The 26421-nt window shown below is 40.5% G+C and overlaps 1 long non-coding RNA gene across 1 annotated transcript; it reads left to right on the top strand.

The window, feature by feature from the left end:
- The first annotated feature begins 1295 nt into the window (after nt 1-1295).
- On the top strand, nt 1296-25738 carry LOC142827875 (uncharacterized). The gene is made up of 3 exons (XR_012902662.1): nt 1296-1724; nt 23018-23078; nt 25626-25738. It is a non-coding gene; the product is annotated as an uncharacterized LOC142827875 (long non-coding RNA).
- The last annotated feature ends 683 nt before the right edge of the window (nt 25739-26421 follow it).

Genomic DNA, 26421 nt, shown 5'->3' with positions numbered 1-26421 from the left:
CATCACTTTGCATATGTAGTTGGGATTATTTTTTCCAATGTGCATTACTTGCATTTATCAACATTAAAATTCATTTGCCATTTTGTTGCCCATCACCTTGTTTGGTTAGATCCTTTTTAAGCTCATCAGTCTGCTTTGGTGTTAACTATCTTGAGTAGTTTAGTATAATCTGCAAATTTCGCCATCTCACTGTTTATCCCTTTCTCTAGATCATTTATCAATAGGTTGAATAGGATTGATCTCAGCATGGACCTTTGGGAGACACCGCTAGTTACCTCTTTCCATTTTGAAAACTGACCATTTACCCCTATCCTTCGTTTCCTGTGTTATAACTGGTTATCAATCATGGAAGGACCTTCCCTCTTCTTCCATGACAACTTACTTTACTTAAAAGCCTTTGGTGAGGGACCTTGTTAAAGGCTTTCTGGAAATCTAAGTATACTATATCTACTGGATCCCCCTTGTCCACATGCTTGTGACCCCCTCAAAAAACTCTAATAAATTAGTAAGGCATGGTTTTCCTTTACAGCATCCATGTTGACTTTCCTCAACAAATTATGTTCATCTATGTGATGACAATTCAATTCTTAACTATAGTTTCGACTAATTTGCCCAGTACTGACATTAAACTTACCAGTCTGTAATTTCCAGGATCACCTCTAGAGCCCTTTTAAAATGTTGACATCACATTAGCTATCTTCCAAAAATGATTCGAAGATGCTGAAGATGGATTTAAAGGATAGGTTACAAACCACAGTTAATAGTTCTTCAGTTTCCTATTTGAGTTCTTTTAGAGCTCTTGGGTGAATGCCATCTGGTCCCGGTCACTTGTTACTGTTAAATTTATCAATTTGTTCCAAAACTTCCTCTGACACCTCAGTCTGGGACAGTGCCTCAGATTTGTCATCTAAAAAGAATAGCTAGGATTAAGGAAACTCCCTAACATTCTCAGCCATGAATACTGAAGCAAAGAACTCATTTAGTTTCTCTGCAATGACCTTTTTGTCTTTGCTCCTTTAGCATCTCGATCATCCAGTGGCTCCTCTGGATGTGTAGCAGGCTTTCTGCTTCTGATGTACTTAAACATTTTGCTATTACTCTTTGAGTCTTTGGCTAGCTATTCTTCAAATTCCTTTTTGGCTTTTCTTATTATATTTTTACACTTACCGTATATACTCGTTCATAAGCTGACTTTTTTGGGAAAAAAATCCCACTGTGAAGAGTGAGAATGGCGTACGAACGGGTTCTTCCCGAGCTTTGGGAAGCAACGAGGATGAAGGATGTGCTGGCTGCCAGCATGGAGCCTCTCTGTGCTAGCAGCTACCATGTCGTTCAGCCTGCATTGCTTTCTGCAGCTCAGGAAGCAGCGCGGGTGGAGGTCCGCTCAGCTGAGCTTAGCTGAGAAGCTCCTTGTTGGCAGCCTGCACATCTTTTAGCCCGCATTGCTTCCCACTGCAAATATTTTCCACTGTTAAACTTTTGTGAGTGGAAACTTGTTTGACTTTACAACAACACACATTTGGAAAGGAAACGATTTGACATTTGCTGTTTTACAAACGCCAGCCTTTGCCTACTGCAGATAGTGAGAAGCAGCTTGGGCTGAGGGATGCACAGGCTGCAGACACGGAGCCTCTCAGCTCCCATTGGCTGGAAACAGTGAACAGTGTGCTAACGCTAACGAGCTGGGACTGGAAGTCTGTACTCTGGAGATGGCTAATAGACGGGTCAGTGACTTTTTACCATTTTTTTCTCTAAGTTTGTGGGGGTCAGCTTATAAACAAACAAGCTTATGTTCGAGTATATGTAATTTGACAGAGTTTTATGCTCCTTTTTATTTTCCTCACTAGGACTTAACATCCACTTTTTAAATGATGCCTTTTTATCTCTCACTGCTCCTTTTACTTAGTTAAGCCATGGGGGCACCCTTTTGTTCTCTTATTGTGCTTTTTTAATTTGGAGTATACATTTAAGTTAGGCCTCTAATATGGTGTCTTTGAAAAGTATCTATACAGCTTGCAGGAATTTTACATTTTGACACTACCTTTTAATTTCTGTTTAACTAACCTCTTCATTTTTGTGAGGTTCCCCTTTATGAAATTAAATGCCATGGTGTTGGGCTGCTGAGATGTTTTTCCCACCACAGGGATGCTAAATTTTATTATGTTATGGTCATTATTTCCAAGCGGTCAGGTAATATTTTACCTCTTGGACCAGATCCTGTGCTCCACTCAGGACTAAATCAGGAATAGCCTCTCCCCTTGTATATTCCAGAACCAGCTGCTCCAAGTAGCAGTCATTTAAGGTGTCAAGAAACTTTATCTGTGCACCCCATCCTGAAGTGATGGGTACCCAGTCAATATGGGGATAGTTGAAATCCCCCACTTTTATTGAGTTTATTATTTTAATAGCCTCTCTCTAATCTCCCTTAGCATTTCATAGTCACTATCGCTATCCTGGTCAGGTGGTCGGTAATATATCCCTACTATTATATTCTTCTTAGAACATGGAATTACTACCCATAGAGACTGTATGGAACATTTAGCTTCATTTAAGATTTTTACTTCATTTGATTCTGTTTTCTTTCACTTATAGTCCCACTCTCCCACCAGCACCTGTTCTGTTCTTCCAGTATATTTTGTACCCTGGTATAACTGTCCCATTGATTGTCTTCCTCCCACCATTGTGGCTTTGAGATAGAGCTTGGGCTCTAAAGACTAGGAAGGGGAGTATAAAACTATATAGTCTTGTAGGCATGACTGTGACAAAAGCGCTTGTATGCTGCTAGCACCAGACATCTTAACTAAAACAGGCCTTTGACTTCACTTTAGTGCATTTTGGATCCGTGTCCAAATTGCTTTTTCAGTACTGTAGTTACTCTCGTACTAATGAGGTGAAGCCTGAGAAGCAATAGCAGTTACCGCTTTTTTTTTTAAAGTCTGTCACATATGCTGAAAGGAAAGCATATGCCTCTGCTGTGGTATAATCAACATTCCACGGTGCACTTAAGCCAATGAGTTATTTAATTTGATTTTAAATGCATCTTCAGTATTAAAAGAGAAAGAATCTAAAAGTAACACAAGAAGAGAAGTTGTGCCCACACACAGGACAATCTGATACACTGAAATTTTTACCGTATAGGGATATGATTGACTTAGACATATACTTGACCTTTGGAAAGCTCTCTTAGGCAAAATACCATGAGAAAATGGGTTTTCATGATGCTGCAACTGAAACCAATGTAAAAGACTCCTGCCTTTTCTCACAGCATTTTTTTTGGGGGGGGGGGGGGGAGTGGAGGGAAGGCTTCAGGAATGCTCTTGGTCAGCAAGTTTCCAGCAGGTTTCTCAAAACAGCATTTTTTGTGTATGTGTTCAATAGAAAACAAAATTCATAAAAAAGTCTTCACTCCATAGCAGCACTATCTTCAAAGGCCAACACTCTGTGGAGTGAATATGACCAGTGAACATAGGAAAGGGAGAAAACTGACAAAAATCAAATCATCTGACTCCAAATAATCTGTTACCTCAAAGGCTATTGGGAATGGGAGGAGTTTTGAAAGGGAAGAAAGAGAAGGATGAGGTAACACTCCAGAAAACTGGAGGTTGAAATAGTACCTAAGGAGGAAAGGAGCTAGACAAGGGGCAAGAGAAGAGACAAACACTTGCTGGCAAAAAGGGTATTGAATTTAAGGAGAATTGAGTACAGACTGGGGCTTCCCTCCCCAGGAAATGGTAGGCTTATTATGCCTGTGCTGTCTGTACAAGTGCTATGGGGGAAATGGGACTAAAGACTTTTTGGTGTACTGTAGATGATGATGATAAATTAAATGCTGATACACCTTTTAATAACAATATCTATCTTCTGGCTTCTTTTTTGTTTCGCCCTCGGAAGTCAGGTCATTCTGGCTAATCAGGTAGAGAGGCACAAGAAGAGTCAGTCCATATCAAGGGCCAGTCGTGTTGGGGATTTGGTGACAGCTAGGTCTGGGTGAAGCTTTTGGCAGAACTTTTTTTTCAGCTTCTCTTCCCAATAAAATAAAACGAATGTAGGTTTGATTCATCCAAACCATGCTGTGAGTTTGTTTGATTTCACAAAGTTATTTTGGTCAAAGACAACAACAACAGACTGAAAAAAATAAATATGTTGACATTTTAAATGAAATGTTCTGATTTATTCAAAATCTGGTTCTATTTTATTAAAGTTTAATTTCAAAAATGAAACACTTTGTTTCAAATGAAATGTTTTGTTTGACATGGAACATTTTTTCCCCCCTTTTTTGGTTTGCCAAAAACTTTTAGAAGTTTAGCTTTGGTAGACATAAAACTTTTTTTCCCTGAATTAGACTTTGAACCAAAAAAATAAATTATTCACATTGCTCTGATTACAAGACGGGTTGTTCCCTGGTATAGTTAAAATAAGAATTCTCTCTTGGGGTGGGCAGCAGATAGAACTCAAGTGTTTTAACTATGTGTACAGTTTGTGCTACAGCCTTAGGCCAAACCAGGCTGTAGTGCAATACAAGGGTATGGTTGAAACAAACCTAAGTTTTTTCCATGCTACATGATGATGCTGTTTTAACTCTTTCAAGAGGGGTAATTGTGTTGTATGTAGGTCTCATCCATCTTACTGTGGTGCATGGGAGGTTACAAGATGTGCCTAAAGTAAAACAGTAAGTCAGTGAGCGAATGAAGAACAAAACCCAGTTCTGACTTCTAATCCCCTGCAGTAGGACAAAGTAATATGGTCTCCTGAGGAGGAGCAAGCAGTGGATTATATCTGAAATATAGCTTGTGCAGTAGGATGGATGACAGCTGTCCATGAACATCTTTCCCATAACCAGCTTGCCAGGTAAGTTCATAACATCTGGACAGATGGAAAAGTTGCAGCTTTTCACAGGTCTACAGCTGACATCCAGAAGCACTACCATGATGACAGCCTGCCTTAAACACAAACCTGTGCATGGAAAGATTTGCTGCTTCCCAAGATGAAAGATGTCAAAACAGGCCCAAAGGATTGCATTGTCAAGGGCAAAAAATACACACAACCCAACCATTGTGAACTACTGCCGGGCACTCTTGATACCCATGAGAAACTCTGCAATGTTAACTTCTCTGCGTCACAGCAGTGTGCAAACCCGAGGCCAGGACAGTTTAAAAATACTGCATCTGTCACAGATTTCCCAGGCCATATATAGTTCACACATCTGACAGTAGCAGGAAGGAGTTACAAAGGCGCACAGAGAAACAGAGGGGAGAAAGCAAGGGATGTGACTGTCAGGGGGCAATAAAATGGACTAAAAATAATCTGTCACCAAAACAGTTCCATAGAAAGCTGCAGCAAGGAGCCTTTGTTACCCATCTGCTGTCAGAAAAACCAAGACATAGCCCGATCTTCTATTATAGGCAGAGGACAGGAAGGAAGAGCTTGTTTCCTGTAAACAGAGAGATAGAGAATTATAGCTATTATTGTTTTGACAACGGAAGGGCTCCCTGAGGTTTGCCCAGCAATTCATTCCTGATCGACACTAAGTCTGAGCTGCTGGCCCGCTAGAGAAATATCTTCTATGTTGATAGGATGGGAAGGGACACTGAGAAGAGTTGAAAGCCTTGATGACTTTGCATTAGGTGTCTCATTCTATAAAATGTAACCCTGAGCAATCTGATGCCATGTTACCAAAATGGAATGCAGCCTGTGCTTTGATGAATGCTTTGAAACAAGTCTCATCTGCCTGAAGTGGGCAAGTTGAATCTTGACCTGAAAATAAACCAGATCTCTCCAGTCTGTCTTTGGTGAAACAAGAATGTTTATTCTGTTCACCTCTTCAGTGCCCAACAGCCCAATGTGACTTCCAGTTTTGACAGTGATCTTCCTTATAGCCACTGCCCAGGGAAAACAGCAAAATTCCATGTTATGGCTCGGCATGTTTCCTCCACCACCTTACACTAGGTTTGGTTCTTAATGGTGACAAAAAACTTGTCAGTGTTTGCCATGAGAGTGGGTTGTTTAATCTTGGCCTCTGGGAGTGACTTTTCTCATATAGCTTCAGAGGAGTAGCCGAGTTAGTCTGTAACAGGAAAAACTTAAACACCAAATAGTCTAGTAGCACCTTAAAGGCTAACAAAATACATAGATGGTATCATGAGCTTTCGTGGGCAAACCCACTTCAGATGTCCGGTCATCTCAAGAACTGGGTTGTGCCCACGAAAGCTCATGATCCCATCTACGTGTTGTGTTGTTAGCCTTTAAGATGCTACTAGATTATTTGGGTTTTTTTGCTCATGTAGATTTTCAAAAGCCAAGTGAGCACCATTTGATTTGTGGCTCGAGTACAAATGAAAAAGTGATGCTATTCCCCTCCTCAACATCCTTTCCCTCCTCCCCACCCCCTCAAGCCAGCTAAAACAATTAAGTATCAAGATTTTTCTTTTACTGTTTGTCATTTACATCCGAAGGGCCTGGCATTCCGGGCTGTGAACAGCCTGTCACCTTCTGGGCTCTGATGTGAGAGAGAGAGAGAGGGGGCTCAAGCCAAAAGCTCAGATGCCAAACATCCCTGAACTTTGGAGAAGTTCAGATCTGAACACACGTCTGAGAAGAGGAAGGCTGTAACAGGATCCCAGTACTGTGCTATAGTGATAACACTCAGTACTAGTTTGAAGGTGACTTCCAAAATACTCAAAAGAGAGCAGACTGCTAGAAAAGAGGAAATGCATTAGAGACATTTATTAAACTTTTAAGTACAGTGGGAATGAATTAGATAGGTGTTCTCTATTTGAGGATGACAGTTTCTCACAGCTGAGGGGATAGTTGTAATTATTTAGACTCTGGGACTAGAGTCCAGGTTTGCAGAGCCAGAGACAGCTGACATTTTCACATTACCACCAGGAGGTCATGCAGAGCTATATCTAAGATTACTGTGGCGATTAGACACTGTAGGAGGCACTGCTCCAAGGGGCTAGAGTGACAGCTTCCTGCAGCTTTCTAATTGGCCCATATTTACTATTTAACCTTAGAGTGTGACCCAGGAAGTTATCTGGACAATCATGCAGGTTTCTGGCCTGCTGCCCAGTCCTTGCCTAGCTTTCTGATCTCTAGTCTCTGACCCCAGTCTGACTCTGACCTTGCCTCACCTCTTCCCTTCTGATTCTCTGGAAAGTATCTCTGATCTCTGACCCCAGCCTGATTCCTGCCTATTGATCCCAGCCCTAGTGCCTACTCTGATCCCTGCTGACTGACTGTCACCTTATGGCTGTGCTTGACTGGTGGGCCCAAACCTACCTGTGACCACTAGGCCACACTGCCTAAGCCTGTGGGATAAGGGGTATGAACTTTGAATGGTGATAAGGAGGGATTCTAGGATCCAGATAGAAGTATAAGGTAGGTGATTAGGAGAGAGCTGAAGGATCAGCCCAAATGGGACAGGCTGAGAAATCCTGAAAATGACTTATCTGAATATGTGTAATATTAGGGTTCTCAAACTGAACATGGCTCATAGACTGCAGTGAAAACTCAATATAGAACCAAACCCATTTTACTACATTCAGTTACAGCTCTGTCTTCAGGACTGGAGCATCTCTAACATGAAGGCTCCGATACTATTACTCATGACCAGTATGGTACAAGGAGAGAACCTCAGAACTCTGTATGCATGCTGAGGACTATGTACTCCTTAAGGGTTTAGTACAGCTGGTGAGTCACGCTGGGCACCACACACCCTTGGTGGGGAGAGGAGACATTGCGTGCTCCCCTGTTCCCAGCTCTTGATTGGCCTGACGGCAGGGGAGCAGCCAGGCAGTCACGAGCCGGATCTGGCCCACAGAGGCTCTTTTGCCCACTCCTGGTTTAGTACATAATAGAAGTCAATGCCTTTTCCTCTTGGAAAAGGACATGGATCTAATTCTCTTGTACCTTTTATCTTGTCCAGTTATTTATACTTGTGAAAAGGGTGTGTGCTGGGGAGGAACACTAACACTTTCAATGGGCGGATTATACTAAACATGTGCCAGTATAAATTACAGGGTGCAAGGCAGTAGCTAATCAAGCTCTGTGTGTGAGTGAGGGTATAAGTGTGTGTAGGTGCATATACGTATAGCATGTACTATAAGCATGTGCCAGAATAACAAATTATTTGAGATATTCAACTTCCTTTCTGCCTGCTGCCAGTAGTTGGCTGGTTTATGCCATCCCATGACACTGTTCACAAACAGTAAAGGATGTATTCCTGGCTCATACTGCCTCTTTTAATGAATACCACTACTAATTAACTGATAGTAATATGTAGCTGTTTTGGGCCATATGTAGATCTTTCTGAGGTCATAATGGGTATGGGTAATATAATTATTACTCTGTAATACACTTTAGGATACACTGCAAGAAGACCAATTGGAAAGTGCCAAAGCAATAATACAAATCAGGATTTTCCCTAGTAAGATAATATGTTCCATACTTGCTGGGCCTCAGAGAAATAAAGCGTCAAAGTTACATTGGTTCCAGTGGAATGCAATAAAGATTTCCAAATACATCTGTTGAAACAGAGAACTACTGTGTTAAGGAGGTGGGGTCTTTCTTTTGATAGAAAAGTACAATGCTTTTATTTTTTACGGAACTTTGCTAGGGACAGAATTGCAACTTGAGAAAAAGAATTCAGGGATTGAATAAAGGAGCCTAGCTTAGGAAAGCAGACAGTTCTCTGCATTCAGCGGTTGGGGTTACACAGTCAAGCCCACGTTAGGACTTGAGTTGTACTCTAGGTGAACTCTACTAAATTAGCTGTGTGTGATGCTGCATTCCCTTGTTTCTAGGAAGATCAAAGTTGTTGGATTGAGTCCTGACTTTCTGTAGATAACCAGGTCACAGGATAAGTTTGCACCTATTTGCTACTTGTAATACATCATGTTACAGATTCCATTGTATTTCCAAGTTTGGATCCATATACAGAACACTTGTACTCACATTTTTTTTTCTTCACTTGTTTAGTGACCTGAGATCATTTCTGTGGACTCCACCCTTACTGCAGATACTCTAATACTGTAACATATTTGGTCTTTTATATAGTGCTTTGGCTCCCAAGTTCTCACAAGTATAGTGTACAAAAACAGTACAGTCATCAGTCTGACTTTGATTAAGCGACTTCTGAATGGCAAATGAAAATCAAGGGTATTAGATTTGGATAACCAATGAGGCATTTATAATTCCCAAATTTCCTGATAAGCAGGGAGGAATGGAAATCAATTCCACTTGTATAAAAATGTTGTTTGTTTATCTGGACACATTGCAGGCTTTACAAAGGCACTCATAAGTTATGGGCAATACTATAGAATTATTTGTGGCAATTAATTCCTCTTAGCAACTAGGATCCCACTCTGTCACTAAAAGTTGTCAAACAGCCCCAAGAGAGAATTTCTGGATATTGTAAAAATGAACGTTAAAACGTTATTTCAATAAAATCTACCCATCTATTACAAAAATGAAATGCACAATTCTATCTTAAAAAATTCAAATTGACAAACTCTTGTAGATAGGACAAGCACATGATACATTTCTAATATGCAAACATAAGCAATGATGTGCTCCGACAATTTTCATCCCCTTCAGCATGTCAGAGACCCCTGATCGCAGGACTGTATGCTTTTGCAGAAGAGGAAGTAGAATCTGGAGAATCTGTTCATTTATTTTTCCCATTTGAACATTTTCATATATTCATAAGAAAAATAGTAGGCAGTGCCATTGGGAAAACAAACATATTCCATAGCATTTTACTGGAAATGTTTATTTCTTAAAAGTACGTGGAGTATATTAATAGTACTGAGTTCAGCTTGTGAAATTCTAGTGGGTTTGCAGGCGCCTGGCATAAAATCTTCCTTTGTTACATTTTTTAAAATGTGATATTGGGTGCAATGTGATTTATTCTAATGGTTGAAAAAAATGCTCCTCTGAAGTATTTGAGTCAAAAGGATAAATAACTTCTGGTGAGTCTGAGTAAGAGAGCAGTGAAAATTATTTTCAACAAATAATTTATTTGTTGCTTTTTTTTTTTTTTTTTTTTTGGTATTTGTGGATTGTCCACAAATAGTTTGCAATTTTCTCAAATATATTCATTAGTTGAAATTATTCAGACTCATTTCTACAAATAACTTTTCTTTGTAGATTGTTCAAAGGCAATTGTGAGAATAAGATATTGTAAATGTGAACAGATGATTTGACACACATCAGAGTACTTTTCATTTCCCTGACTGGACAAGCATACCACTTACAATACTAGCAATGATGAATTCAAATTTCCCTTTCCACCTTTATTTTTCATTAATGACTGTTTTTGTGAATATCTCAAACAGTCTAATGGTTCGGTAGAATAATTTGCCAAAGCAAACAAAAAAAGTGATGAGCAGAGTAAAATTCCAACTGTCTGCAAATACTTGCTAGTGTTCACTTGATTTTATTTAGCAGTCGGCAGAGAGAGGTCAGTTCATCTCAGGCAGAAAAGTCATCCAAACCTTCTTTTCAATGTGGTAGCAAATGGTAACGTGGCTAAGAGCTCCTGCATCACAGCATCAAGGCTTAAGAGGGCTGGGTTAACAATTTGCCGTATCGGAATGAATGATTTACAATGAATATGACCATATAAAAGTTGTGTTTAGACAGACTGCACTGCTCATATGTGACATGCTATAAATATGACGCTTAAAGCCGGATTAACTGGATCTGCGATTCTGTAGCTTTTCATAAGATTCCTTCTATATTTCCATCTCAATCAACAAGTCACCTTAATTCATAGCATAAATATTTGGGGCTAAATTCAGAAGGGATATAAAATGGTGATAAAAGGGCAACTAGTGGGAGGATGTAAAATAGTGGTTTTGTGGATGGGAGCAGTAGTGTTTGAAATTTCCTACACTTCCTGTTAATTTCTTTCCCTGCTATATTCCCTGCTATAGACCCGTTCTTATGCCTTATTCACATATAGATTAGACTGTTTTACCAAAGTGTAATTAGCATGATCATTTAAGTCATCTCTGAGGTAGTACTTGTTCCATAAGCGACTCAAAAGAATAGAAAACGTAAAACAAACAAGTAGCGTCATGGCGTTGTGTGCTTGCTTTGGAAAACCAGTTTTTGATTTATAACTCTCCAATAAAAATCTTCTTTAAAAAATGAGTAAAACGAAATGCTTACCAGAAGTAGATCCAGAATTCAGTCCAGGGAGGGCCCAAAATTCTAAGCCATGAATTCTGTCTCCGATGCAGTTTAAAAAAAAATAAAATCCAACCCTCAGTTAGCAAGTCTGAGCTGGTGTCAGCTACCAGAAGATGATTTTGTCTGTTAATTAATTTAGACTACCAGAACTATCCATCCCCCTGACCATCTGCAATTGTTTCAGTTGTTGTATTTGGTTTGGTAGAAATTTTCACTTGTACAAAGTTAGAGCATATTATGTTTTAAGGCAGCAGGAATCTTACTGAAATGATTTGTAAAAGTCTATCCTATTGGAAAAGTGTAACATAACAAAGCTAGTTTACGGAAAGTCAGATGTGGTGGGTTTTATCACATCTTGGATTAACTAGTTGACAAAAGGTCAGCCAATTCTATTATCTTAAGCAATTACGAATGTCACTGAAAAAGCTTTATAATTTGACCCTTGTGTAACACTATTTGGAATTGCTTGCAAGTAACCACCAAGCAATGAATATTTTTCATGTTGGATCATTCTTCAAGCATTACTATCATCTTCCTAATGTCACCACAGTGACCTGTCAGTACATTGTAATGAAACATGTTTCATGGCAGTTTATCAAGGAGTGCCTTCCAATGGAATACCAGCAGTCTTGAAATGCTTTCTTGTGTCTTTGTATATTTGCAATGCAATTTAGCACAGTCAAAGGTGCCAACACTGTAATCCTGGTTCTTACAGATGAGGTGCAGCATTCTTATTCCTTTGCAAAACACGCTGACATCCAAACCACAAACCATTTTGAAATAAAATGCAACTGGAACACACCAACGTGCATGTGCACTACTCTAATACTTGTGATCAAGAAAGCACACACCCTTCATTGTATATATGCCTACATAATCTTTACAATGATTTAAAACTTTACATTTAAATATACAATTCCAAACAAATGCTGGGAAATGGAAGGTAATCAATATAATAAAGAGCTCAAATTATTTTGAAATACAGTCTCTTTTGGTCTCTGCATATTTGTCCCATGTAAAGGACCTTTGCTTTAAAGGTAGGTGTACATTTTTAATGGCATGAGCCATTAATCGTTGGAAAATTTTGCCGAGGTTTATTGGTGTATTCTCCTGAAAGATCTGCTCTAGAAATTATTTTGGGGACATTTTATAGCTTGTGTTATACTGGGGAGGTCAGATTAGATGATCACATGGAATCTATGGAAATCAATTGCTTTCTGTTCAGCAGGCATTTTTGTTTGATATTACTGTAGTTAATTTTCTACATGAAATAATTACCCCATAAAATTGCTACAAAAGACGATCAATATTCTGGAATGTCCCTGGGAATTTCTATTTTACATAGCTGCATGTTTTAGGTTTAAAAACAAACTAGAATGTATGATCCACTTGCAAAGAAACAATAAAGAAGATGGGTGTAAGGAAACACTTCCTAAAATACCTACAACATGGAATCAGAAAAACAAAAATCAAAATATTTGAAATCTTTTTGTATCTCATTTGATCCTGAATATTTTTTTTTCTGAGTGGAGATGTACTGGAGCCTCTGCTTTTGTAAGGAATACAGTAGGAATTACTACTGCTGTCACACTCCCATCTCTGTATCCTCCTCTTCCCCCCCCCCCTTTTCCCTCTCTTCTTCATCTGAGGAAAAGAGTTGTACCTGACAAAAGCTTATGCCCTAATAACCTGATAAATGTGTTAGTCTTTGAAGTGCCACCAGATTCCTTGTTGTTCTTTCTGCTGTTTTTATACACGTTTTAATTAAGCATGAGCATAGTCTCATTGACTACATGTGCGTTTGCAGGAGTAGGGCCTAGAAGGATGAGGGGAAGAGGGGTAAGTGGTTATAGGTTTTGGGTTTTTTTCCTTTTCCAGACAATTTGTGAAATAAATCTTGTTCATTTTACCCATCACAACCATTAGACTGGAGTTTAAAATGTATTAACATAAATATCTGATAAAACACTAAACTTCTAAATAAACATTAGTGTGCACCCAGTCTGGGTATGTTCTCCACCCTTCTTACTCATCTCTGTACTCAACTGAAATTGAGTTATAAGTGATGATAATCCTGCGCAGCTGGCCTCTAAGGGAGTCATGCACCCAGCCTGCATGTCACAAGCTCCAATAAGAATGAGCCAAACCAGTTCCACTGTGATAGTTAACTGCCATTCAGCTACAGGCAATTATGGGTAAGGAATCTGGGCCTAATAAAGGCTTAAGAAGAGAAAGACCCTTCAGAGCAACTGGTTTAGGGTTGTGAACCCTCCTGGTTTCACCAAGAGTATCCCAGAATTGATCGCCTAGGTAGGAGAGGCGGGGGGAGGAGTGGAGGTCTGTGTGTGCTGCCCTCACCCTGAGCAATGAGTCCACATCTCCCATTGGCTAAGCACCACAGCTAATGGGAGCTACAGAGTTGAAGCTTGCAAGCAGGGGAACTGTGTGGAGCCACCTGCAACCCCCACTACATCTAGGGGCGCCAGGGACATGCTGGCCACTTCCAGCAGTGGTGCAGGCAGCCTGCCTTAGCCGTACTACACTGCCAACAGGGACTTGGAGACTCCTGAGATGAGCACTGCTCTGCCGGAGCCTGTGCCCCACCCCTGTCCCCCAACCCTCTGTGTCAGCCCTGCGCTCCCTTCCAGAATCCACACGTGAACTTCTCCTGAAACCCAACCCTGAGCCCCTTCTACCTCCAAACTTCCTAACCTCCTGCCCCAGGCTCAGCCCAGAGCCCCCTTCTCATACTCCAAACCCTCCAGCCCCAGCTCAGAGCCCATACTCCCTACCACACTCAACCTCCAACCCCATACAGTGAAAGAGAATGAGGGTGGGGGAAAGCGAGTGACAGAAGGAGAGGGGATGGAGTAAGCAGGGGCAGGGCTCTGGAGAAAAGGCAAAATAGGGGTCAGGCAAGGGTGTTAGGGTTTGTGTGATTAGACAGTTGGCAGCTATTCCCAATGGTGTCTGTCTGGACAGCAGAGTCTCCTAGAGAGAGCCCTTAAAGAACTTTTCTAATTTTAGTCTGAACTTATACAAAATTCTCTCCTGGCTGTCTGATTTTTTTTGTAAGCTTATTTGCTATGAAAGCTGTCTTGGATTTTTCTGACTCTTCTAAATACATATATTTATTTCATGGCTGTAGTGTTGGTATGAAAATTACAGCCCTCTGATGACATCCTGGCCATGAAATGTATATGTAACAAAAAGTCTGACTGGCAGATAGTAACAAAAGACCCATGAGAAGGAGACCCTTGATGAATTTTACAGGGATTTCAACAATTTCCCCCCTTGCTCTCAACCTCAGCATGGAGCAGTTCACACAAGAGATCCACTTCCTGGACATTAGTGTACAAATAAATGATGATCCAATGAACACCATCGTATACCAGAAACCTATTGACTGCTATTCTTACTGACATGCCTCTTGCTTCCATCCAGGACACATCACACGATTCGTGGTCTGTAGCTAAGACCTGAAATACAACTAGATCTGCACCTGTCCCTCAGAGACAAACACCTACAAGCTCTTTATTAAGCATTCTTAAAACTTAAAAACCTGCCTAGGGAAAGTGTGGAAACAGACTGACAGAGCTAGACAAGTACCCAGAAGTCACTTCAAGACATGCCCAACAAGGAAAATAATAGAAAACCACTAATCATTGCCTATACCCTCCAGTTTAAACCCCTTCAGCACATCATTGACAAGCTACAATGTATTCCTGGAAAATGATCCCTTGCTCTCGCAGACTTTGGAAGACAGGCCCGTCTTCGCCTATATACAGTCACCCAACCTGAAGTAAATATTTGCTAGCAGCCATATACCACACCTTAGATACACTTACCTAGGAACTTATCCCTGCAACAAACCCTGTTGCCAACTCTCTCCACATAACTACACAAGTGACACCATCACAGGACCTAACCACATAAGCCACAAGATCAAAGGCTCATATGCCTACATACCCCCACACGTGATATAGGCCATCAAATGCCAGAAATGCCTCTCTGTCAAGTGTATTGGCCAAACTGGACAGTCTCTACAACAAAGGATAAATGGACACAAATCAGGAATGGTAACACACAAACCTGTAGGGGAACATTTTAATATACCTGGACATTGAGTAATGGATTTAAAAGTAGCCATTATTCTACAAAAGAATTTTATCACTCAGTTACAGAAGGAGACAGCAGCACTGGAGTTCATTTACAAGTTCAACACTATCAACTTAGGCTTGACTAAAGATCTTAACAGATTTGAGCACTACAAAGTCAATTTCCCTGCTTTTGATTCCCTGCAATTTCCTGGGATGAGGTTTACCTGGGTGGTCGACAAATACCTTTGATGTCGACACCCGCATGTCCAGACTACTGCGCTGAGCCGACAAACAGCTGATCAGCTGTTTGTCGGCTCAGCGCGGCAGCCATGTAAATTTAAATGAAGTGGCGATTATTTAAATCGCCGCTTCATTTTACTATGTCTGGTAGCCTAATCTACATGCCTCTGGTGACAGAGGCATGTAGTCTAGACGTACCCTTACACAGCTGAGACAAAAGACCGTAACATTATCAGAGAGATATAATTCATGACCTGATATGGCAATCAGATATCACTCTTAAGAGTATATGAAATCAGAACTGCAGTTGCCAAGCATTTCAATCAACAGCAAATGACTTAAAGTTAACTAGACATGATTGATTAAGTTACTTCTGTCCACTTACATAGGGATCTAATATAACTGTCCTGAAATCACTTTTTTAAAGTCTATCTTCCTTTCCAGTGTCTCTGTCTGACTGTGTATTTAACAAGTAGAATTGTACAAAACAAACATGCAGATTTTCATGCAAAGCTTTTGCACAGACTCGCTAGCAGGCTGTATGTAGATGGAGTCAATATACCTTGATTTGAGTTTTTCTGCATCCCTACAACAGGAGGCCGGCAGGAGCAAATGCTCCCATCAGCTTCCTTTACTCCTTGCAGGAGCAGGAGTACCAACTATTGACAGGCCTAACTATTCATCAGGTCTTAACTAGAGCCATGTAACAGACCGGGCCAGGTCTGGGCACTGCTGAGGGCGTCAGCTCAGGGCGAATTGCTCAAAACTAGGGCTACTTACAGCCCTCGACTGGAGACCTTTCCCAAATAGGCCACAAACCAGTCACACCGAGCACTTCAGCTGCCAATCTGGCCAGCAGGAAGCCTCACGAGCAAAACCCCTCAGACACTCCAGCTCTCCCAGTGCCCCAATCAGCCCCGGGCCTGACACAAAGGTGAGAGGTTATAAAACCCAATTTCACCAACTCCAAACAGATCCTCCCAGTCCCAAAGAACCAGCCACAGTCCCCAGTCAATTTACACTTTAGATTTTACCCACAAGAGCACGCTGAGCCAATCCTTTAGAATCTAAAATCTAAAGGTTTATTAATGAAAGAAAGAAAAGGTTAAGAGTCCGATTGTTACGGAAAATACATTACAAAAATCAGTCACCAAATTCTTGATGCAGGCTCTTAGCAGAGATGTTACAAACTGCTAGCTTAGAAGTCTCTGGTGTACATCCTGTATTAGGATAGGTCAGCAGTCCTTCCTGGCTCTGTCCCCAGCAAGGATGCATCTGGAATCAGTTGCAAGACTGAAGACCAGATGGAGACAGCCTCATGGAATTTTTATATTCCTGGTGTCTCCCAAACTGGAGTTGGTCACATGATCAAGTGACCTATCTCCGTTTCACATGCAAGTAGCCATTATGCACAGGCTATTCTGCAGTTTCCAGATGCATTCTTCAGGTATATATTGGCCACTCTGACAGCCGTTGTCCATGGAGCAGTGCTAGTTAGCACAGCCATTCACTGAACAATCCTTCCTTACAATACGCAGTCCAGGTCCATTGCTCTGTCCCAGACAGAGAACATTTAAAATACAAGAACAGAGCCCATATTCATAATTTCACATACAAAAATCATACAAGTACATGAGTAGCATACATAGAATCAGTAGAGTATAAGCTTCCATTTGACATCTCACATAGCTGACTTTGTACAGAATTTGGGGAAAACAACACCCATGGGTGCAACAGTGATCTGCCTGCTCACTTTAAAATCCAATAACATGACAACCCGCTAAATCTAATTCCAGAAGATTGATCATGGCAGCATCGAGTGAAGACATGGCTTAAGATTAAGTATAAAAATGTTTAGGGTTGTATTTATGTGGCGCATTTACTGCACCAGAAGATCTTTTTGTGTAGAGTAGGGGTTCTCAAACTTTTTTTCATGGACCACAATAAAATTACTGAGGATCTCAATGGACCACTTAATGATCTTTCCAAATGTTGTTTTTTCCATTAGCTAACAGCCTCGGTTGGGGCTGGTATGATGCGCAGCCTGGGCCAGCTAGGTGCGCAGCCTGGGCCAGCGCCAGAGGGGGTGCAGACCTAGCCACAGTTGGAGGCAGCGGGGCCAGCCCCTGTCCGGGGCTGGCACAGTGGGGGACACAGCCCCGACCTGGGCTGGCAGGATGCGGGGGCTGGAGGTAGCGGCAGGTGACAGGGATCGTAGCCCCAGTCGGGAGCAGAGCCTTGACCCCCTCTTGTCCAGCAAACTCTGTGGTTCGGGACCACTCAGATTCTGAGGGTGCCAGACAAGAGAGGTTCAACCTGTACTACAAATCGGTTGCAAAGTCAAATGCTAAATGAAGGAAAGCCAGAAAAAAACATTAGATCATCTAACGAATACTACAAGCCATTCAATTTCACCCAGTTACCTGTGCATTGAGCCCAATAACGTGTTTGTTTGGTTAAAACATAACTTTCAGGAAGGCATCAAGCCTTTATCAGAAAGATTCTTACTGCTCTATGATGTGCATTAATATAAGACCATGCAATAGTTAACATGGTTAGTAACTGTTCAGTTAAATAATTCTGAATACCCTAATGGCAGCCTGAAGATATGAGTAAAATTGTTTCTCAACTGGAAAAAAAAGGCTCACATATCCATTTATCACTGAAAGGAAAATGAGCCCAGTAGGAAATCTCCATGTTGACATATTCACATTCGTGCCACTATTTTGATCTAATCAGGAAAGGAAATGACCTTACAAGTAGATTTACAAGTAGGGTCAGCAGCCTCAGTGAAGCAGTCGTCAGGACTGTTTCCATGCTTGGTAAGGAGAGTCACATCTTCATAGGGCTTTCAACCAGTCAGTCAATCATTCATATTTTCATATAGCACCTTCAAAATCTCCCAGTTCCCAGTACAAAAAGCAACACCAAAGATCAAATTAAGAAATATATATTTGAGTGAAAGTTGAGTGAAAGCTTATTTCTCCCCACCCCACCACCTTTTTTGGTCTAGTTTCAGGTGAGTAATATTGAATCAGATTAATAAGAAGTTTTATAACTACCTTCAAGCAAAGTAAGTTATGCAAAAATTCATTGGAAATGGATGAAACAAACAAATTGTATAAGGCTTGATGCCCTTAAACAGGGAAAGAGTGAGATGAAAGCCCAGTGTTCTATTAATAAAAAACATAAATTGTAAGTATAACTTTATGTATATAGGGATTGTATACAAGAGATGCTGGTATGGAAGAATTAGAAACCTGTAAGGCCTGGTCTACACTAGGACCTTAGTCCAAAGTTAGCCCCCCAAAGTCAAATTTGTAAGTGACGCATTCACACTACCAAGCCTATTATTCTGGAATAAGGGGCCATGGAATTCAAATTATGTATTCCTGCTTTTCATGAGGGATAACGCTATTCCTGAACTTGTAAGTCCGAAACAGCGTTAGTGTGGATGCACTAGTGCTGCTAATTGGAATTTACTGGCCTCTGGGAGGCCTCCCGCAGTTCCCCAGAGGGCTTCTGAATCTGAGGTAGTGTGTCCACATTAACGGAGCCTCCCTCGGACTACATTCAATTTTTCCCTGTAGCGGGGACATGGAACTTCAAATTTGTAAAATCGGGTGCCTAAAAGTTGAATTTAGTAAATTTGAAATAATCTCCTAGTGCAGACATGGCCTAAGTGATAAAAATGTTGTGAGGGCAAAAGATATGTACAAAACTATACCTGGAATACGGTATGCAACCTGCATCCAAATATCCCCAAATACTCATGCAAATGGTCAAGATGTAAGTAGGTGATGTGCTGCCAAAATTTGAAGACGCCTTTCAAAAATTGGCACTGGCCTAGTCAGCAATACATGTAATGTTTCTTGAATAACATACTCTTCTGCCTGCCCCAGCCAATCCTACTCTAGACTACCCTCAATAAAAATTCTCAGAGGGGTAGCTGTTAGTCTGTAACTTTAAAAACGAGTAGTCCTGTGGCACCTTGCAGATTAACAAATACATAGTATGATGAGCTTTCATGGGCAGGACCCCCTTCTTCAGTTCATCAATGCTATAGTTCTCCTACTACAAATGCAAATCCATCACTTCTGTGTTCCTTTCCACTTTCAGTGTCAATGAACTCCATACTCTGGTCTCCCTGTGTGTGTGTGTGAGAGAAATTAGGACATGGGGGTTACAGTGGATGAGAAGCTAGATATGAGTCAACAGTGTGCCCTTGTAGCCAAGAAGGCTAATGGCATATTAGGTTGCATTAAGAGGAGCATTGCCAGCAGATCCAGAGATGTCATCATTCCCCTTTATTCGGCTTTGGTGAGGCTGCATCTGGAGTATTGTGTCCAGTTCTGGGCCCCCCACTACAAAAAGGATGTGGACGCATTGGAGAGGGTCCAGCGGAGGGCAACCAAAATGATTAGGGGCTGGAGCATATGACTTATGAGGAGAGGCTGAGGGACTTGGGTCTGTTTAGTCTGCAGAAGTGAAGAGTGAGGGGGGATTTGATAGCAGCCTTCAACTTCCTGAAGGGAGGTTCCAAAGAGGATGGAGAGAGGCTGTTCTCAGTAGTGACAGATGGCAGAACAAGGAGCAATGGTCTCAAGTTGTGGTGGGAGAGGTCCAGGTTGGATATTAGGAAAAACTATTTCACTAGGAGGGTGGTGAAGCACTGGAATGGGTTACCTAGGGAAGTAGTGGAGTCTCCATCCCTAGAGGTGTTTAAGTCTCGGCTTGACAAAGCCCTGGCCGGGTTGATTTAGTTGGAATTGGTCCTGCCTAGAGCAGGGGGCTGGACTTGATGACCTTCTGAGGTCTCCTCCAGTTCTATGATTCTATGACATATATTGTTAAAGGTAGAGATATATGGTCTAATTCTTGTACTTGTGTAACTCCATTGACATCAGTGGAATGACTTCAGATATGAGAGTAGAGTCTGACCAATAGATGTGTGGTAAAATAACTGAGACTGAAATATGACTGTGCAAATGGCTCCTGATTTAAGTGGGTGCAACTCAATTGAAGTTAGTGCAATGAGCAGTTTCACTGGGACAAATAAGTATGACAAGTTGTCAGTTTTGCTTTATTCTCTCTCAGGTTCAAAGCTGATTGCATTGTTTCTTTAATACAGACCCTTTACAGCTCTAATACAGCACTAATACTTTTAATCAAATGCCAGCTTTGGAAATGCTGTCATCTGCTGATTATTGACATTAATTACCAACAGATTGGTCACCATAATTGAGCAGAAGAGAATTTTTTCAAGGTGAAAGATGAAGTTGAAAGTAGCAAGGTATACCTAGCAAGGTATCTAAAACTGCTACTGTGACAGATTTTGGAGAGGGCTACATTACTGTTTAAGTCAATCTAGATTATGTGGCTCAGGCGTGTGAACAATACACACACACCCCAACCAGTGCAAGTTACAGTGACTTAAGTGCTGCCTATACCTATGCTATGTTGGCAGCAGATGTTCCTCAACTGACATAGCTTCAGCCTCTTGTAGATGTAAAGTAATGATGCTGAGGAGAGGGCGCTCTCCTGTCAGTATTGAGCATCTCCACCAGATGCACTAGAGTGGTGCAGCTGTATCAGTGTAGTGCTTCTATAGTGTAGACCTGTCCTAAGTCCTCAAAACCACCCTACTGAAAAACCATGGAGGTCTCCTTTAAAGTTACTTACTGAAGTTCCTGGGTTTTCCTTAGCGTTTTCCTCTCTGAGCACTAAATTTTGAAAATAATGGAGGAGTTAAACAGTTATTTTACACTCTGAAATATTAAAAGAAAACCAAAAGTCATCCCCTCCAATAGACAAAAGATTAATTCAATGTTTCAGACTATGTCTACACTATGGCCCTGAGAGCGACACAAAGGTATTCTGGAATGGGGGGACCAAAAAGCTATGGCCCTCCCATCTTTGGAAAAGGACAGGCCTGTCCTGTCCCTTGCCCCACCTCTTTCCACAAACCTCACCCCCCCTAGCCAGGCTGAAAGCTTGAGCCTGTCCCAGGTAAGAGTAGTCTAGGGAGCCCAGACTCTCCACCTGTCCTGAGGTGGGCTGGGGGCTGTTCTTGGGCTATTTAAGAACATTCCTGTGAATGGATGTCTGTTCATAGAAATGTTTGGAGAACAGCTGTTCATGTGAATATTGATGTTTACACACAAACACACATTTTTTGCATGAGAACAAGGGTGTTTGCTCTTTTTCTATATAAAAGTCAGTTATACAATAGATGTGGACTAGAAACATTATTATCTGATTTAAGTATATATTACAAATATAGAACAGTGAATAGTCAAAAGGAACAGGTTTTCAAATAACCTAGGAACTTACCTGGACAAACTTCATTGAGCAATTGCAAATAATTGAATATGCCCGTTTATAAAGATTTTTAAACAGGAAAAAAATGCTACTATGTTCAGTATTCAGAATTTCACTATGAATAGGTTAGCTGTCTGTTAAACTATAGCTGTGTCCAAAGCGTACTACTGATACTTAGCATTCTTCATATATTTGGTATCCCTTTCCCTCTAGTCATGTCATCTCAAGTCATTAGTCTTCTTAGATTGTAAACTCTTTGGGGGCAGGAACCTGGTGGTCTTATATTTGTATAATACCAAGCATGAAGGGATCCTGATCCTGACTAAAGACTGTCCACACTATAGTAATGTTTGTATTAAAATGAAATAATAATACATGTAGCATTCCCGTTGTCATATGTGGGAGTTGTGCTCAAAGACCAAGAGTAGATCAGACCCCATATTTTGCTTGGTTTATCCGTATGAGAGAGACTACGAAAATAATATGGCATATTGATGTTAATTCACTTAAAACATGTGAACACATCAGGGCCACCTCTGTATCATAAAAAAGGAAACACATAAAAAATCATATGCAAGCAAACACTTTGCTTCCTTTTCAAGTCACCTTCAAAATAAAATACAACAGAGAGCTTATGAAATCTTCATAGACTATGAACCTCTCAGAGATTGAATTTCAAGATGTTTCAATTCAGGTTTGTAACCTCCTATTTAGCATATCAAAATGCAGATGCTGATAATTACTGAATCCAGGAAAGTTGTTTCCAGTTTAGCAGTTTTCCTCTGTGCCAGACTTGTAGTTTCATTTACAGTGCTATAGTGCTTCCATCCTCTGAGATTCTTCGTGGCTTAGAAAGGCATGAGACTTTCAATAGCAGATCAAATGATGTTGATCAGGCACTGTGACCTAATCCTTTAATTCAACTGTCTTTTTACATTAGTAACTTTCTGCACATGTAGGACTGATTTGCTCTTAAATGGAGATTCTGATTCTCTGGAGTTCTTCTGGTAACCTCATCTTTTATGCGCTTCACTGCTATTCCTCTTTATAAATAGGAAATGACAACTTTTTTTTCTTTTATAGGTCATGGCAACCAATTACTTAACTGTCTTGACAAATTCAGAAGGATAGAAACTCCAACTTACTCTCCCCTTTCTCACCAGATTCCCATATGGCAGTGATAAGAAGGACACTTTGCTCCATGCAAATTATCCAGCATGAAAGGTAATGAAGTTCACTAAGTGATTGTTGGCTACAGTAACACTGGATGCGGGAAGTCTGATGTACAGACAAGTACCTCAGGAAGATGTTAAACAGCAGTGAGGCATTTTTTTTAAAATCAGCAGATCCAGACAACTTGCATCCAAAAGTTTGGAAAGCTGGCTGAAGAGCTTCTTGTATCATTAATGTTGATTTTCAGGAAGTTTAGGTAAGTTCCAGAAGACTGGAAGAAAGCTGATGTTGTGTCAAAATTTTAAAAGAGTAAATGGGATGACCCAGGTAATTATAGGCATGTTAGTCTGACATCAATCCAGAGCAAGATAATGAAGAAGCTGATATGGGACTTGATGTGGAATTAAAGAAGGCCAATATAATTAATGCCAATCAACATGGATTTATGGAAGATAGATCTTCTCAAACACACTTTATATTTTTGATGAGATTATACATTTCATTGATAAAGATATTAGCACAGATAAAACATACTATGGCTTTTGAAACATTTAACTCATTTTGATTTAAAAACTAGAAAAGATAGAAAAGCACGTGAAATAGATTTAAAACTGGCTGATGGGTCCTCAAAATGTAATTGTAAATGGGGAATCACCCCTGAAATGGGTGCACTCCAAGTGCAGTCTTGCCAGGATCAGTTCTTGGGCCGATGCTATTTATCATTTTTATTAATAACCTCGGGGAAAATATAAAATCAGGGCTGATACATTTTGTAGATGACACAAAAATTGAGGGTGTGGTAAATAATGAGACAGTGGGACACTGATAAAGAGCAATCTGCATCAATGTTCCCTGTAATTTTTTCCATTCGGGGCAGATTTTCTCTATGCACGTGCAGAATAATTTTATGTGCACCGAGACGTGTGAATATGCACCACCAGTAGAAACTAAAAACGTGGCTGTGGGAGTTCTGCTAATCAGCTGGGTGGTGTTTGAATGTCTCCTGATCTGCATTACTTGATATGACAGGCACAGGCAAACAATATGCCTTTTAATATAGCAAAATGTGGACATATGCATATCCATACATAGGCAATATATATATATGATTGGAGACTGGGAAGCAGTGGGCGATTTGGGAATTGTGGTGATCATAAGCTGAATGTGAGCTCCCAGTGTGATACTCTGCCAAAATAGCTAAAGTGATCTTTGGATGCATTAACAAGGGAGTCTTGAATAGGAGTGGAGAGGTTATTTTTCCTCTGTAATTTGCAATGGTGCAATAACTGCTGGAATACTGTGTTCAGTTCTAGTGTCCACATTTCAAGGATATTGTTAACATTTGAGAGGGTTCAGAGAAGAGCCATGAAAATGATTAAAAGGTTAGAAAACATGCCTTATGGTGATAGACTCAGGAAACTCAATTTACTTCTCTTGGCCTGTCTTTGATAAGATGTATCCTTATTATAGTATATAAGGACTACCTGGAAGACAAATATTTATTAGTGGAGTCTTCAGTCTAGCAAAGAAAGGCATAACACAACCGATACAGGAAGCTGAAGCTAGACAAAGACCAGAAATAAAGCGTACATTTTAAAATAAAGTGAGAGTAATAAAGCATTGGAAAACTCATCAAGAATGGCAGTGGATCACTGACCATTTTTCTAAAAACATATGCTCTGGTCTAGGAATTGTTTTGGGTAAGTTCTAGGGCCTGTGTATATAGGAGGTCAGCCGAGAACAGAATTGTTAGACACATAGTTGAATGTAATTTGTTGGGGAAGAGTCAACATGATTTTTGTAAAAAGAAATCATATCTGACCAATCTACTAGATTTCTTTGAGGACGTCAACAAACATGTGGACTATAGGGATCCAAAGTATAGAGTATACTTATATTTCCAAAAAGCTTCCTCACCAAAGACTCTTAAGCAAAGTAAGCTATCATGGGATAAGATGAAAGCTCCTTCTCTCATAAATAGGTAACTAGTTTAAAGATAGGAAACAAAGAGCTGTCTGGATGGCATGGAAACATGAGTGAAGATTGTCGACTCCAGCTTACGTTATTAAAGAATCTTATTTTGACCTTCCGCTGTAGTGTAGACCAGGTTTCTGCAGGGACTGACAGTAGCAGCACTGTTTTTGTGGATGTTTAGCTATGCATTGCTAAAATTTACATGGCTAAATCCTTGCATGATGCTCAGGAAATGTACTTCTAAATCTGAAAACTGTTAAGTACTTTGTTCATATGGGGACTAAATAAGCCCTAATACATTGATTTTCTCCACAAATACTACACATCTAACACATTACACAGGCCTAAATGGAGCATATAGCCTTTACACTACGTGAGTATACTGCAGCACTACAGAAGACCTTTGAGTAACTTCAGACCTAGTTTTAATTGGCATAATTCCACAGAAGTCAATGAAGTTGCACCCTTATATCAAAACTAAACTTGGCCTGGTGTCTGCAGAAGGTGTTACATTATTTCTCTACAGCTGATCTATGTGGCAGGTTGTTTACTACACAGTAAATACTGATCTAAGTAACATTAAATTTGTCTGTCTCCTCTAAAAATCTCTTACTCCTCCATTAGGGGAGACAATACATGAAGCACCACAGATGCAAAGCCAGCCATACTACAAGCAGTACAGCATGAACAGGGGATGACCAGAGCCATATCACTTATATATGTAAGACCTGATATCCATATTATTTAGCCGGTCTGTAAATAGGGATTATGAACAAATAGATTTGGTATTATGTTCTGCTGCTGAGTTTGCCTCATGAAAGGGATGACATAGCACTACTGTGAGAAATAAGATGGCAGTGAACATCTTCAATGCTTTTTTAATTCAGGATGAGAGGCTATTGACCCTGGTTATTAACACCTATAAAATGTCATCATAGCAAGATGTATAATGAACTAGATAACCTCCCCTTGTGTCAGATGGCAACAAATGATTCGGAATGTCTTTTTTTTCGTGAATCTCATCAGGGAACGGGTAGATGCTGTGTATTTGCAGTATTTGTATTTACCCTCTGATTTTTGCTGTGGGGGCTTTCATAGTATTTGGTGAAAAGGGTAAGGCACACACCAAAGCTATTTTGTTAGCAGGATTAAAAAGTGCTTTGTCTGGTGACAGCTAGTAGGTGTCTGAGGTTGGCAAAGAGCGCCATCTGCAGCTGGCAAAGCGATTTAAAAAACTGAATATTGCATTTGGCTATTTCTTTATGTGATGTTCTCTTTACTCAAGAAAAAGCAAAAGAGATAAATAATCTGGGCCTAAAGAAACAAGCACAGGTCCTACTTTTCAGTTACTTTTGCTTGTAGGGAAGGCTTTAAAGCCACAGCCAACGTTTCTGCATTAGGTAGCACAAGAAACGAGAAA

This window comes from Pelodiscus sinensis, chromosome 3, assembly GCF_049634645.1.
Source record: "Pelodiscus sinensis isolate JC-2024 chromosome 3, ASM4963464v1, whole genome shotgun sequence".
Taxonomy (NCBI): Eukaryota; Metazoa; Chordata; order Testudines; family Trionychidae; genus Pelodiscus; species Pelodiscus sinensis.
The sequence above is the reverse complement of the archived record's forward strand: the minus strand, read 5'-3'. Positions and strand labels throughout refer to the sequence as shown.